This window comes from Cryptomeria japonica, chromosome 5, assembly GCF_030272615.1.
Source record: "Cryptomeria japonica chromosome 5, Sugi_1.0, whole genome shotgun sequence".
Classification (NCBI taxonomy): Eukaryota; Viridiplantae; Streptophyta; class Pinopsida; order Cupressales; family Cupressaceae; genus Cryptomeria; species Cryptomeria japonica.
Window position 1 is genome coordinate 19,580,825 of NC_081409.1, and position 12,420 is coordinate 19,593,244.

The window sequence follows — 12,420 nt, forward strand, 5'->3', positions numbered from 1 at the left end:
AGCTACCGGAGGCTCACTAGCCATGTCAGTCTTATCAGCTATATCTTTGTCTACCACTATGTTGATCTTTTGAGTATCAACATCCACAATATATAAGACTTCAGGATTAGGATTACCATCCTCTACATCCATACTCTCAGTTGTCGGTTGATCTTCTATAGCTGTTGTTTTTACCAATGGAGTATTCAAAGGAGGTGGGGGTAAGTTGTCTCTAACCTTGATACTAGGTGGTCAACCAACTTTACCTTTACCCTTGTCTCTATCTTTCTGATAAACTTTTATGGGTTTGGAGTTCCTGTATTCTTCTTGTTTTTCTTTTTCAACTAGGAATATATCCCATCCATTTTCTGTTTCCTTAGTCACCTCATTAACTCTTCCAACCATTAAAGCAATGTGTCGGTGTGCAGTAGAAAATACTGACTAGTTGGCTTGAGCAATTAGGTCATCAATTTCTTTGGGTGAATTTACCAGATAAATAGCAAGTAGCTTTTCAATATTTATCTTCTTGTCTAGTTCTACTACTGCTTGTCTTCTTGCTTCCAGTCTATTAAATAGTTCATCTGGAACTTCATTTACTACTTCCATCAAAAACTTCTTATACATATCCATATGCAATATAACACTATTTTCAACTTGTTCTTTTTCATCAGTTGTTAAAGTGTCATATATTTTTTCTATGTTTTTCAATTTACCTTCCTCTGTAATTTCATTCAACAGTATATCAAAAGGGGTCATCTTTGTTTGTCCTTTTCTTCTTTTTGGGTGTCAGTTTCTTCTTCTTTGGTGTAGCCTTTCTTACCAGAGATCTCACTACTTGTTGTTTTTGTCTTGTCCTCCTGGTGAGGGTGTGGTTGCCAGTGAGGGATCTCTTTTCCTTACAACTCTTTTGAAAGTTGCAGACATGTCACTCCCCGAAGAAGTACCTACCGGTGATAGGTGAGTTTCAGGTTGTGGAGTTGCTAACTCATCCTCTGTAATACCAGTTTTCTTCAACACATCTTCTTTGATAGCCTTTTCTTGTCTAGAACCTTTCCTTACAACAGCCTCAACCTTTTTCACTCTTTTCTTTGATTGTATTTGGCTTTCAATAGTTTCTGCACTACCAAATATTTCTTCCTTAGGTTCTCTAGGGGCTTCTAGAAGTGCTTTAGCATATGTTTCAATTATATGATCATCTGTTTCATAGCCCATCTCGGTTACCCAAACTATCCTAGGGATGACTTCTTCCATCCAGATTTCATCCTTCTTGATGACAAAGCATATTTCATCTTTGTATTTGTCGACAATCTTTTGTGATAACCTGATTCTTTTCTTCATTTTGGCCTTTAATGCTTGAAAGAAGTCATGAATATTGTTTTCCTTGTTTTCTCCCATGTTATTGAATAGTTCTGTTAACTATTTGCCTACCGGTATGTCATATCCAAGTTCTTTGTAGCCTATACCGGGAACCTGTTTTGTTATATGTAGCATCAGACATACTAACAGATTTCCAAACCTGAAAGTTCCTTTCTTGTCCTTCTTAATCTTTCCAAGGTTCTCAATTAATTCATCTTTTAACCACTCACATATATCAATCTTTGCATTATCTGTGACCATATTGTAGACATCTAAAAATGGTCAATGCTTGCGGAATCATACTTTAACATTTGCGCACTGCCTTATTTTAGGGTTTTTGCATCGCATTAACATTTCTCCTATGTCACGCACTTGGTTTTTTATCATTTGCGAGCATCGAGTCCTTCTTCTGCATTCTTTATTTATCTTGCTCTCAAATTTGGTCTTGTCGACAACAATCTTCAGTCATGATTTTAGTCAATCTTATCCTATCGCATCAATGTGCGTGCTCATTTGTCATCATTTTGGACATCGTCAATCCTAATTAGGGTTTTGTCCTCTTATCAATCTTGTCATTTTGTGATCGATTTGTCATCGATCATTGTCCTCTTATCAATCTTGTTGTTTTGCGATCGATTTGTCATCGATCGTTGTCATTTTCAATCTTGTCGTTTTGCAATCGATTTGTCATCGATCATTGTCCTCTTATCAATCTTGTTGTTTTGCGATTGATTTCTCATCGATCGCTGTCATTTTCAATCTTGTCGACTTGCGATCGATTTGTCATCGATCGTTGTCATTTTCAATCTTATCGACTTGCGATCGATTTGTCATCGATCGTGGTCATTTTCAATCTTGTCGTCTTACGATCAATTTGTCATTGATTGTCGTCCTTCTCAATCATGTCAATTTGGATCAATTTGTCATTGTTCCTCGTCAATTGGTGCATTTATCAATCAAATCATTTATCAATTCAAAATCATGATCGAATCGACATCAAATCAATCTTACATCAAGACCTAATTGTCGTCCTTGCATTTCTAATTTATCTTCTAGGGTTTCATGATTTATTCATTTAACATTGTTTGTCATTTTCTCTCCATTTTTCTCTTTGGGATAAATGATTTATTTATTTATCCTAATTCTTCTTGTCACAATTAAATGTTTATTTAATTGGCTAATTAATTCCTCCTATTTTTGTAAATTAATTAATGAATGAGAAATTATTAATTAATTTACCAAATTTTCATCAATTTCCTAAATTCCAAGTCATCATTTCTAACCTAATTTTCTAATTGTTTCTAATGTCTATTTCTATTTCAAAATCTTGTCATAAATTCTTGCATAGCAATTTGTCATAAATTGTCATAAATTGTCATAAATCCTTACATAGCAATTTGTCATACACTTGTCATAATTTTGCTATTCCTGATTTGAATTTCCATTCGAATCACTTTCATGCTAATTTGATCTTTTCTCCAATTTTTCTATAAATTGGATGAATTTCTTCAATCAAAGTCCCTGGTCGAATCAATCACGCTTCTAGTATTCCTGCGCTACCATCTTGTCTACTTGCTTTCACATCATGCTTATGCACTAGTAGGTGAGATCCACAAACAAAGCTATTTGAAGGAGAAAGAAGGAAAATGGAGCCACATGAAGGAGACATTCACGTTTGCAAGGGTTTGCGTTTGAATTGATGTCTTGTTTTCATGTCTTTATTGAGTGTTTTTAGGATTGTTATCATTGCAATTGAGTTTTCGTGATTTGAACTAGGCTAATATTGATTTGCTTTGATGATTTCCAGATTCGTACCTACATTAATTGGTGAACTCGATGTGAACTAACCCCTTAATCATGTTTTGAGTGCTTTTGAGTTGATTTGCAGGTGAAAAACCCAAGAAACAGGGTAATGCAAGGCTTTCTAAGAACTTTTGTGCCTGTGTAGGAGCAATCTGCGCCTGTGTCAAGCATTTTGCGCCTGTGTCAAGGACTTCTACACCTATGTCAAAGGGATCTGTACCTGTGCTACTGCATTATGCGCCTATGTTATTGCATTATGCGCCTGTGTGAGACATTCTGCGCCTGTGTAGGGCCAGAAATAGAGGTAAAAAGCAGTGTTTTTTACTTGCAAATTATTTTGTTTTGCATTATGTTTCTGCTTTTTGGTTTTATGGTACTAATTCTTTGTGCAGCACCTTGGCATTACGCATGGCAAAGACAAAAAAATGAAACTACTAACACATTTTATGCAGGTTCGCTAGTCAAAGATCAAACATATCAAACTTCTAACTTGGTGTTTTTGCAGGTTGCCTTGTACTCCAACTAAACTTTGTGTTTGTAATTCATAGTTAGGCACCTAGTATGATTGCTAAATAGGATGGAATGAACGTGTGTTTGCTTTGATTGTTGAGTTTGACATTGGAGTAGGAGAGTATGCTCTCATCCTTTTTAGGGTGATCAGAAATCCAGATCTTCGATACCATTCTCTTGGTTCAAATTGTTTGTTACCTTTAGAGGGCCTGCCTTCTCGACCATTTGCTTTCTTTTGCAAGCAAGTGACAATCATGAGAAGGGAACGACCCAAAGTGAGTATAGCTAGAATACCCTTGCATTCTAACTCACTATAAATAAATACCTGATGAGCGAAAGCTTTGAAGGAAGGGTTACGTGGGAATTGTAGTTACTTGGGAGGTGATGACCCTTGGACTCTTTCTCATATCAACATCTAAGTAGGGCCTTGTGGTCTAAATCATGCTTGCATGACTACATTTGTTTGGTATCTTGGTGGGCTTAATGTCTCAATCACGCTTGCGTGACACCAAGGAGTAATGCTTAACAGAAATCCTTACTAAACACCTTGTATTTAGAGGCCAAAAATCCTTCTAGTTGCTTGAGAAGGACAAGTTTGGATACTTGGAAGAGATACTAAGTTCACCATGGGGAGATTTCCATGGGGACTGATGCTTGGTTGCTCTAAGAAGTGAGTGTCGTGGAGGGGAGCCCGTGGGGTCAAGCATCTATGTATTCTCCTTGAATCTCATAATGAGTCTACCTCTTCAAGTACCTACTGTCCTTGCCTACCATAAGAAATGTGTGAATGAGCATAATTGTCTTGAGTCTAAGTTGAAATATCTTGTCTTCTTTGTTTGTCAAAAGTTGAGATGTGTCTCATTTCAAAAACAAGACAAATTGATTCAAAACAAGGTTAAACCCAAGAGTATTTCATTCAACAAACTTCAAAACACCTTCAAACATGGTTGTCAAACAATAAAATCTTGTATCAACATTCATGTCACTTAGATTTAGGTTCATCCTAGGTTTGCATTTTCCAAATTCATTGTCAATTACCAAGGTTAAGTTTCACCTAGGTCATACTCCTTTGCCTATCAATAAGGGTTATCCATTTGCATGTGTCCTCTTGCATTAGAGTAATACCATTGTCATACATTCGTATTTGCATACCCTAGGTCTCTTCATTAAGCTTAGGTCATTATCATATCATATTAGGATCATTTGAATAGTAATTGTCCCTTTGCATATAGTGTCAAAACTAGGCTTTGTCATACTTGAGTAATCCAAATCTTTGATAAATCCTAAGTCATTGTTAGGAAGTCTAGAACTTATCAAACCTTTTCTCTTTTTGTCATTTGGTCAAACCTAGCTTAGTATCCAAGCATATAGGGGAGACATTGTCATTTTGTCCTTTTGTCACTTGGTCTTTTTGTCCTTTGAGGTCTAGACATCATTTCAATTTCCTAAGGGTCTCTTTTTAGATTTACATTTCAAAAGTTTGTCAAAATCTTGAAAAACAACCAAAAACATAGGTTGCATTCTTGCCATAGATTGCATTTTCATCTATTTAGTTTTCATTTAGTTGCATACCATACATTATCCTTGAAAAATTCCAAAAATATTGCTTTCGCATAGTGACATGCCTGTTGAGACAAGGACAAAATCAAAAAGATAGGTCTTTGAGTGAACACAGTAAGGCACTCTCTGATCATGAAAAAGTAAAAATAAAAGACGTACCTGCAGGTGAAAACCTCTCTGAGGCGCCCAAAGGTGGAAGAGTGGACATGCCCCTATCAAGTCAGGATAAATCAACATTGCTTGTGGAAATGACCGAAGAGATAAATTTGGGTACACTTGACAACCCTAAGGTCATTCATTTTGCTGCTTCTCTATCAAAACAGGAAAAGATAGATTTTGTCAATTTCTTTTTTGAGAAGAAGATCAGCTTTGCATGGTCCTATGCAGATATGCCTAGCCTTGATCCAGAATTAGTCCTTCATCACTTGCCATTAAAAGCAGATGCCAAGCCTGTCAAACAAAAACTTAGAAAGATGCATCCCCAGGTGGCTCTTTTGGTCAAGGTAGAACTGAAAAAATTACTAGATGTGGGCTTTATCAGACCCATTGATTATGCAGACTGGATTTCAAATTTGGTACCAGTTAGCAAAGTAATTGGGGGCATCAGAATCTGTATAGATTTTAGGGATCTCAATAAAGCATGCCCTAAAGACGACTTTCCACTGCCAAATATAGACATCATAGTTGACATGACTGCTGGATATGAGATGCTCTCATTGATGGATGGTTTCTCCGGCTATAACCAAATTCGCATTGCTCCTAAAGATCAACATAAGACTGCATTCACCTGTGCTTAGGGTACTTACTATTGGAATGTGATGCCCTTTGGTCTTAAAAATGCTAGCGCAACATATCAAAGAGCGGTGACGACAATTTTCCATGATTTCATGCATACTTTGATGGAGGACTATGTTGATGACTTATTATGCAAATCTGTCACAAGAGATAGTCATCTAGCCATCCTGGGCCCAATCTTTGATTGAATGGAGACCTACAAGCTCAGACTCAATCCAAAGAAGTGTGTCTTTGGTGTCATAGCCGGCAAATTACTAGGGTACATTGTTTCTCACCGAGGCATCAAAGTCAACCCGGCCAAGGTTAAAGCAATAATGGATATGCCTCCTCCTTCCAACTCCGTCAACTAAGAAGTCTACAAGGAAAGCTACAGTCAATCTACCACTTTATAGCTCAATTGGTAGACAAATGTCATCCATTCCAGCATTTATTGCATAAAGGTGTCACTTTTAAACGGACTGAGCAATGTCAATCAGCATTTCAAGCTCTCAAGGACTATTTGTTGTTGCCGCCTATTCTAATGCCTCCTATAGAGGGAAAGCCATTTATATTGTATATTTCTGCAACTGAAACGGCACTAGGAGTTCTCTTGGCCCAACAGGATGAGAACGACAAAGAGCGAGCTATTTATTATATTAGTCGGACACTAGTAGGCTATGAGCTGAATTATTCAACTATTTAACGGGCATGCTTAGCAGTGGTCTTTGCAACACAGAAACTCCGACACTATATGTTAAATCACCAAACATTGTTGGTTGCAAAAATTGATCCCTTGAAATACTTGCTTAGCAGAGCAGCTTTGACGGGTCACCTAGCAAAGTGGGTTATGATCCTCAGTGAATTTGATATTGAGTACATGGAGCGAAAGGCAAAAAAAGGACAAGTCATAGTGGATCAACTTGCAGAGGCTCCTATTTATGATGATCATCCCATGTTGACCAATTTTTCGGATGAATTAGTCTTTGCTCTTACATCTTCTAATGAATGGAAGTTATACTTTGATGGGTCCCATACCAAGTTCGGATCCGGAGCAGGCATATTGTTTGTCACCCCTCAAGGCGATGCTATTCCCAAGTCCTACAGAATAACTTTCCATTGTACCAATAACATTGCAGAATATGAAGCTTTGGTCACAGGACTTCGAGTAGCGGTCCACTGGAACATCACACATTTGCAAGTCTATGGAGATTCTCAGTTAGTCATCCGACAAGTGAATGATGACTACAAAACAAAAGATGAAAAGCTTATTCCCTACAAGCATATGGTAGATTTCTTCAAGACAAAATTCACAGCTAAACATTTCAGTCAAGTTCCAAGAATGCAAAACAAGTCGGCATATGTGATGGCTACGATTGCTTCCATGTTAAATATGCCCCACAATATGGACAAATGTGAATTTTTGGTCAAACAGTTGCTTGTCTCTTCTTTTGAAATTCTGACAGCAGATGTGATGTGCATTCTTGTTGGTCCTAACTCCCTGTGGTACATTGATGTCTATCAATATTTGAAATCCCAAACCTTACCACCTAACCTTTCTGCTAACCAACGCCTAGCCTTCATCTGACAGACGGCCAAATATGTCATCATTGCCGACACCCTTTACCGTCGTTCCTTTGACCATACCCTCCTCAGGTGTTTGGATTCTGACGAAGCACAAATGGCTTTACACAAGGTTCACGATGGTATATGTGGGGGCCATTTCAATGGTCTTAGCTTAGCCAAAAATTTGATTCGTACTGGGTATTATTGGCCCACTCTGGAGAAGGATGTTCATGATTTTGTTAAGAAGTGCTACAAATGCCAGATCCATGGAAATTACATTCATGCACTAGCCCAAGAGCTTCATTTTGTCATATCTTCGTGGTCCTTTTCTCAATGGGGATTGGATCTTATTGGCAAGATTCACCCAACATCTGCAAATGGACACAAGTTCATCATTACAGCCACAGAGTATTTTACAAAATGGATTGAGGCTATCCCCATGACCTATATCACTGGTGTGCAAATTTCAAAATTCCTACTAAATTATATCATATGCCGATATGAGGTTCCCCTTGCCATAGTCACAGATAAAGGTCGTCCCTTCAAGAATAAAGATGTCAAGGAACTCTGTGAAAAGTTTCATATCCAACACCGTTTCTCCAGTCCATATTATCCACAGGGTAATGGTCAAGCCGAAGCATCAAATAAAACTATTATCAAGATCTTGAAAAAGGTTGTCAATAACGCTGGTCGAGATTGGCATGTATAGTTGAATCCAGCACTATGGGCTTATCGCACTTCTATCCACACACCTACTGGCGAAACACCTTATTCCTTGGTGTATGGTGTGGAAGCCATTTTACCCTTGGAGGTGGAGATTCCTTCTTTGTGTGTTTCCTTGCAACATCTGATTGATGATGAGACACACAGAGTCTCTCGGTTACATCAGCTTGAGATGTTAGATGAGAAACGTCAGACAACCCTGACACATTTGCAAGCATATCAAAACCGTCTCCATCGCTCTTATAATAAGAAGGTCAAAGGGCGACACTTCGAAGTGGGAGATCTGGTTTTAAAGGCAAACCCCAAGAATGCACAATCTACTGACATCATCAAAGGCAAGTTTGAACCTAATTGGGTTGGGCCTTTCATAGTGACTGCAGCCTATGGCTCGGGGGCATATCAGCTTGCCACCCCAGAAGGTGAACCTTTGTCCGATCCTGTAAATAGCATGCACCTTCGCAAGTACTGGGCATAATTTTCTATCAGCACTTCTTCAAGTATGATCCTAAAAAAATACAAAAAAAATCAAAAAAGCAAAAAATACAAAAAAATACAAAAAAAAAGTGAAAAACAAAGGAAAAGCAAAAAAAAAAAAGTAAAGAAAAATGATTCGTCCTCCAGTGAAAACCTGGCAAACAGGCGCTTTGGGCAAGTACCATGGTGAAAACCTGGCAAACAGGCACCATGTGTAAAACGATCATTGCTCTATCATCTATCATGACCTCTAGCTATGCTTTCTCTCTAAAGATTTATCGTGCCTATCCTTGTCCTGACCCAATGTTCTGTTTCAGGCCTATGATTGGTCAACATCATTGTCTTGCATACTCTGTTTCTTGTGTATATGTTTCAGTCCTGGTCACTCTATATGTCATTCAGATGTGCATTGGGTGTGTTCCCCTTGTCATGGTCAATCACTAGAACTTTAAAAATTGAAAAATGTCCTGAAATAAATCAAAAAAAATCAAATAAAGTCCTGAAATAATCCAAAAAAATTGAAAAATATCGTGAAATAATCCAAAAAAATCAAATAAAGTCCTGAAATAATCCAAAAAAATTGAAAAATGTCCTGAAATAATCCAAAAAAATCAAATAAAGTAGTGAAAAAATCCAAAAAAAAATCAAATAATGTCCTTAAAAAAATCCCTAAAATGTCGAATAAAGTCCTGAAAAAATGAACAAAAAAATTTGTAAAACTCGAAAAGCAAAACAAAAGTATCCCCTTTGTGCATAGACAGATTGCTGAGCATACATCCAATGACAATCAATCACAATGCTGCGCTTTACTGCAAATCACGCATTAACAGATGAACTTTTTCAATCAAACCAGACATTCAAACTGATCACAATTGTCATATCAATCGAATGTCAGCATCAATATCATTTGTCCTTGTCACCACTATCATGGGTCTTATACAGGGTGTGGTATACTCGAAACTAGACTGTGTCCTATCTTAGACGGGGTACCGCATTCCCTAAAACCAGACAACATGGTCTTCCTATCAACACTTTCAACTTTTGACAATGAAGATCAAGATGTTTGTTTGACTTGTTGGAATTAGCGAGTCTTATCATTTATTGATTTATCTTCGATCATGTTCCTATGTTGCTCGATGATGTCACTGAGTGATTTAGAGTGACCGGGATGGTTCATGGTCCCTTTCTTTTTTGTTGTGATTGTTGTTTGTGGAATGTTTGTTACAAACTGGGGCAACTATATCATTGGGTATCTGTGATAAGTACGTTCGCTTTGTGAATGCCGCACATACCTCGACCCTTGATGTATGCACCCTAGGATGCCTCACTCATTCCTTATGTGCGATGTGTCTATCTTTTGCAAAAAGGGTTGCATTTCAGCTTTGGCCTTCAATGCAGTGATGCTACGCATCCATTTTGCTACATTAAATAAAGGTTCTCACCTACAAAAGTGCATTAGTGAAAGCAAGTTTTTCTTCGCCTCTAACTATCCTCTGTCTCATTTCTTCTCACTAACATTTCTTCCGTCAGTTCAGATAGTCAGTTCGGTCTAGTTCTCTGATCTCCACACAAACACACATATGTTGCATCCTGCATTCATCGGTTAGTACATTTGCATTACATCAAGCATCACATCAAGCATTTTATCCATTTCATATTATAAATGCATCAAAAACACATCAAAATATATCCATACATGTTCCACAATGGTACATCAATAGTGCATAAGTCATCCATACATGGAAAACAACTATAAGTCATAACACATTGCATCCCATCATATCGATGCATATCATATCATATATCACAATAATATCGGAGTACAAAATTGGACTGTCTGTCCTAAGTATGGCCCACAGGCTGACTATATAATATCACACTACATAATGTCAACTGTCTATCATAAGGAGCACGTGCCTCTATCATTGGGTGCTCCCTCTATCCTCCTCATCCCTGCCATGTCTCAAGGATGATGTCCCTCCTACCCCTGGTCCTCGCTGTGGTGGTCTCATAGGTCCACTCACCTCCATGCTGCTCACTGACCTCCGAGAGCGTGCCCTGCTCTCTGTCCTCGATCATGCCCGGTATGAAGCTGCTCTCTACTCTGGTGGAACTGCACTCTTATATAGTGTCCTCTAATGGTGTATCTCCTCTCTAGTCTCTACCAACATCTGTGCCATCTCCCATGCACTGGCGTCCCTAATCGACCCAATATACTCGGTGACTCTCTGTTCTTCCTGCTGTGCCTGAGCTATTGCTGTATCTCAAGCTACTGTAAGTCTGGCTATCTCTACTCTGAATTGCTCATGCTCTGTCCTCAAGATGGCATTCTATCTCTCTAATGTCACAATGTGATCATGCTAACTCGCTATGGTAGCCCTGTACATCTCCATCTCCTCTATCCTAGTTGTCTCTGGCTCTATGGGTATATCCTGCAATGCCTCCTGATCGGCTTAATCTGGCTCAAAATCGTCATCCCCCTCATCATCTCTGTCCTCGTCATCCCCCTCATCCTCATCACCGCCCTCATCCTCCTCATCCTCATCATCTCCCTCCTCCTCTCCTGTGAGTGGGAAGTCCTCCTGTCTCCTTGGTACCAGAATATTAGGATCTGTCAATGGCACTGGCCGTCATCGTGCAAACCATCACTCATACTCCTCTGTCGTCCTGGCATCCACCACATCTGATCTCCAATCCCACTGTCTCTGCTGTAGCTGTGTGAAGTTGGCATATGCTATGTGTGGCTGAATCATCCTCCCCCATTGACTCGTCTCTCTGTGAGATCGGGCAAAGTGTGCAGTCCCTCTAGGTACATCCTGCCTCTCTCCAAACTGTCTTCTGACTCTCTTTGGCAGGTACATCTCAATCACTCTCTGGTGATTCATTGGTCACCCAATTAGGTATCTCTCTTGTCTGCAATATGGTATCTCATCACTATCATCTGACCATCTAGGGCAATCAAGATATGGTCTCCATGTGAACTCTCTTAATCTGTCTAGCTCATGTCGCCAATACAATATGTATCCAAAAGGACCCTGTCTTAGTGCTCCCCCATAGCAGTACACATATGGTCGATGTGGTAATACCTGTCTCTCTGCAATCGGTCGACATATGGCTATGTGCTCAAATGCCCATACCTATATCAGTGTGACTCCACATCTCAAAGTCTGCACTCCCTGATATGCTATCTAATGCAGCTGAAAATATAGCATAGCAAGCACACATGGTCCCCATGCGTACACCATCCCCTCTGCGCCATCCACTCTAGCACTCTTCCCCATCCAATAGGGATTCCATGTCCTCATCTGTCCCCTGCTAGTAGGCATGCTATCACCACATATCGTCGATCGTACTCTGATGCCATGGTCTCCCAGCCAATTTCCCTCTCTACGATGTCCAAATCATCTGTGTCGCACTCAAATAATCTACACAAAGCATCTCTCCCTATCACTGGGTCATACTCTATCATCTCCCCATGAATCAAAATGCGGAGGATATGCCATACATCCTCTAGTGTCACAGTCGCCTCTCCAGTCGCCAGATGGAATGAGGAAGTCTCTGAATGCCATCACTCTGCCAATGCGGTGAGTAGTCCTATGTTTGCCCTAATCTCGGGCATGAATGTGATATAGTATATTCCAAGTCTTGCTAATGTATCTCTATCCATGCTTCTGAGTC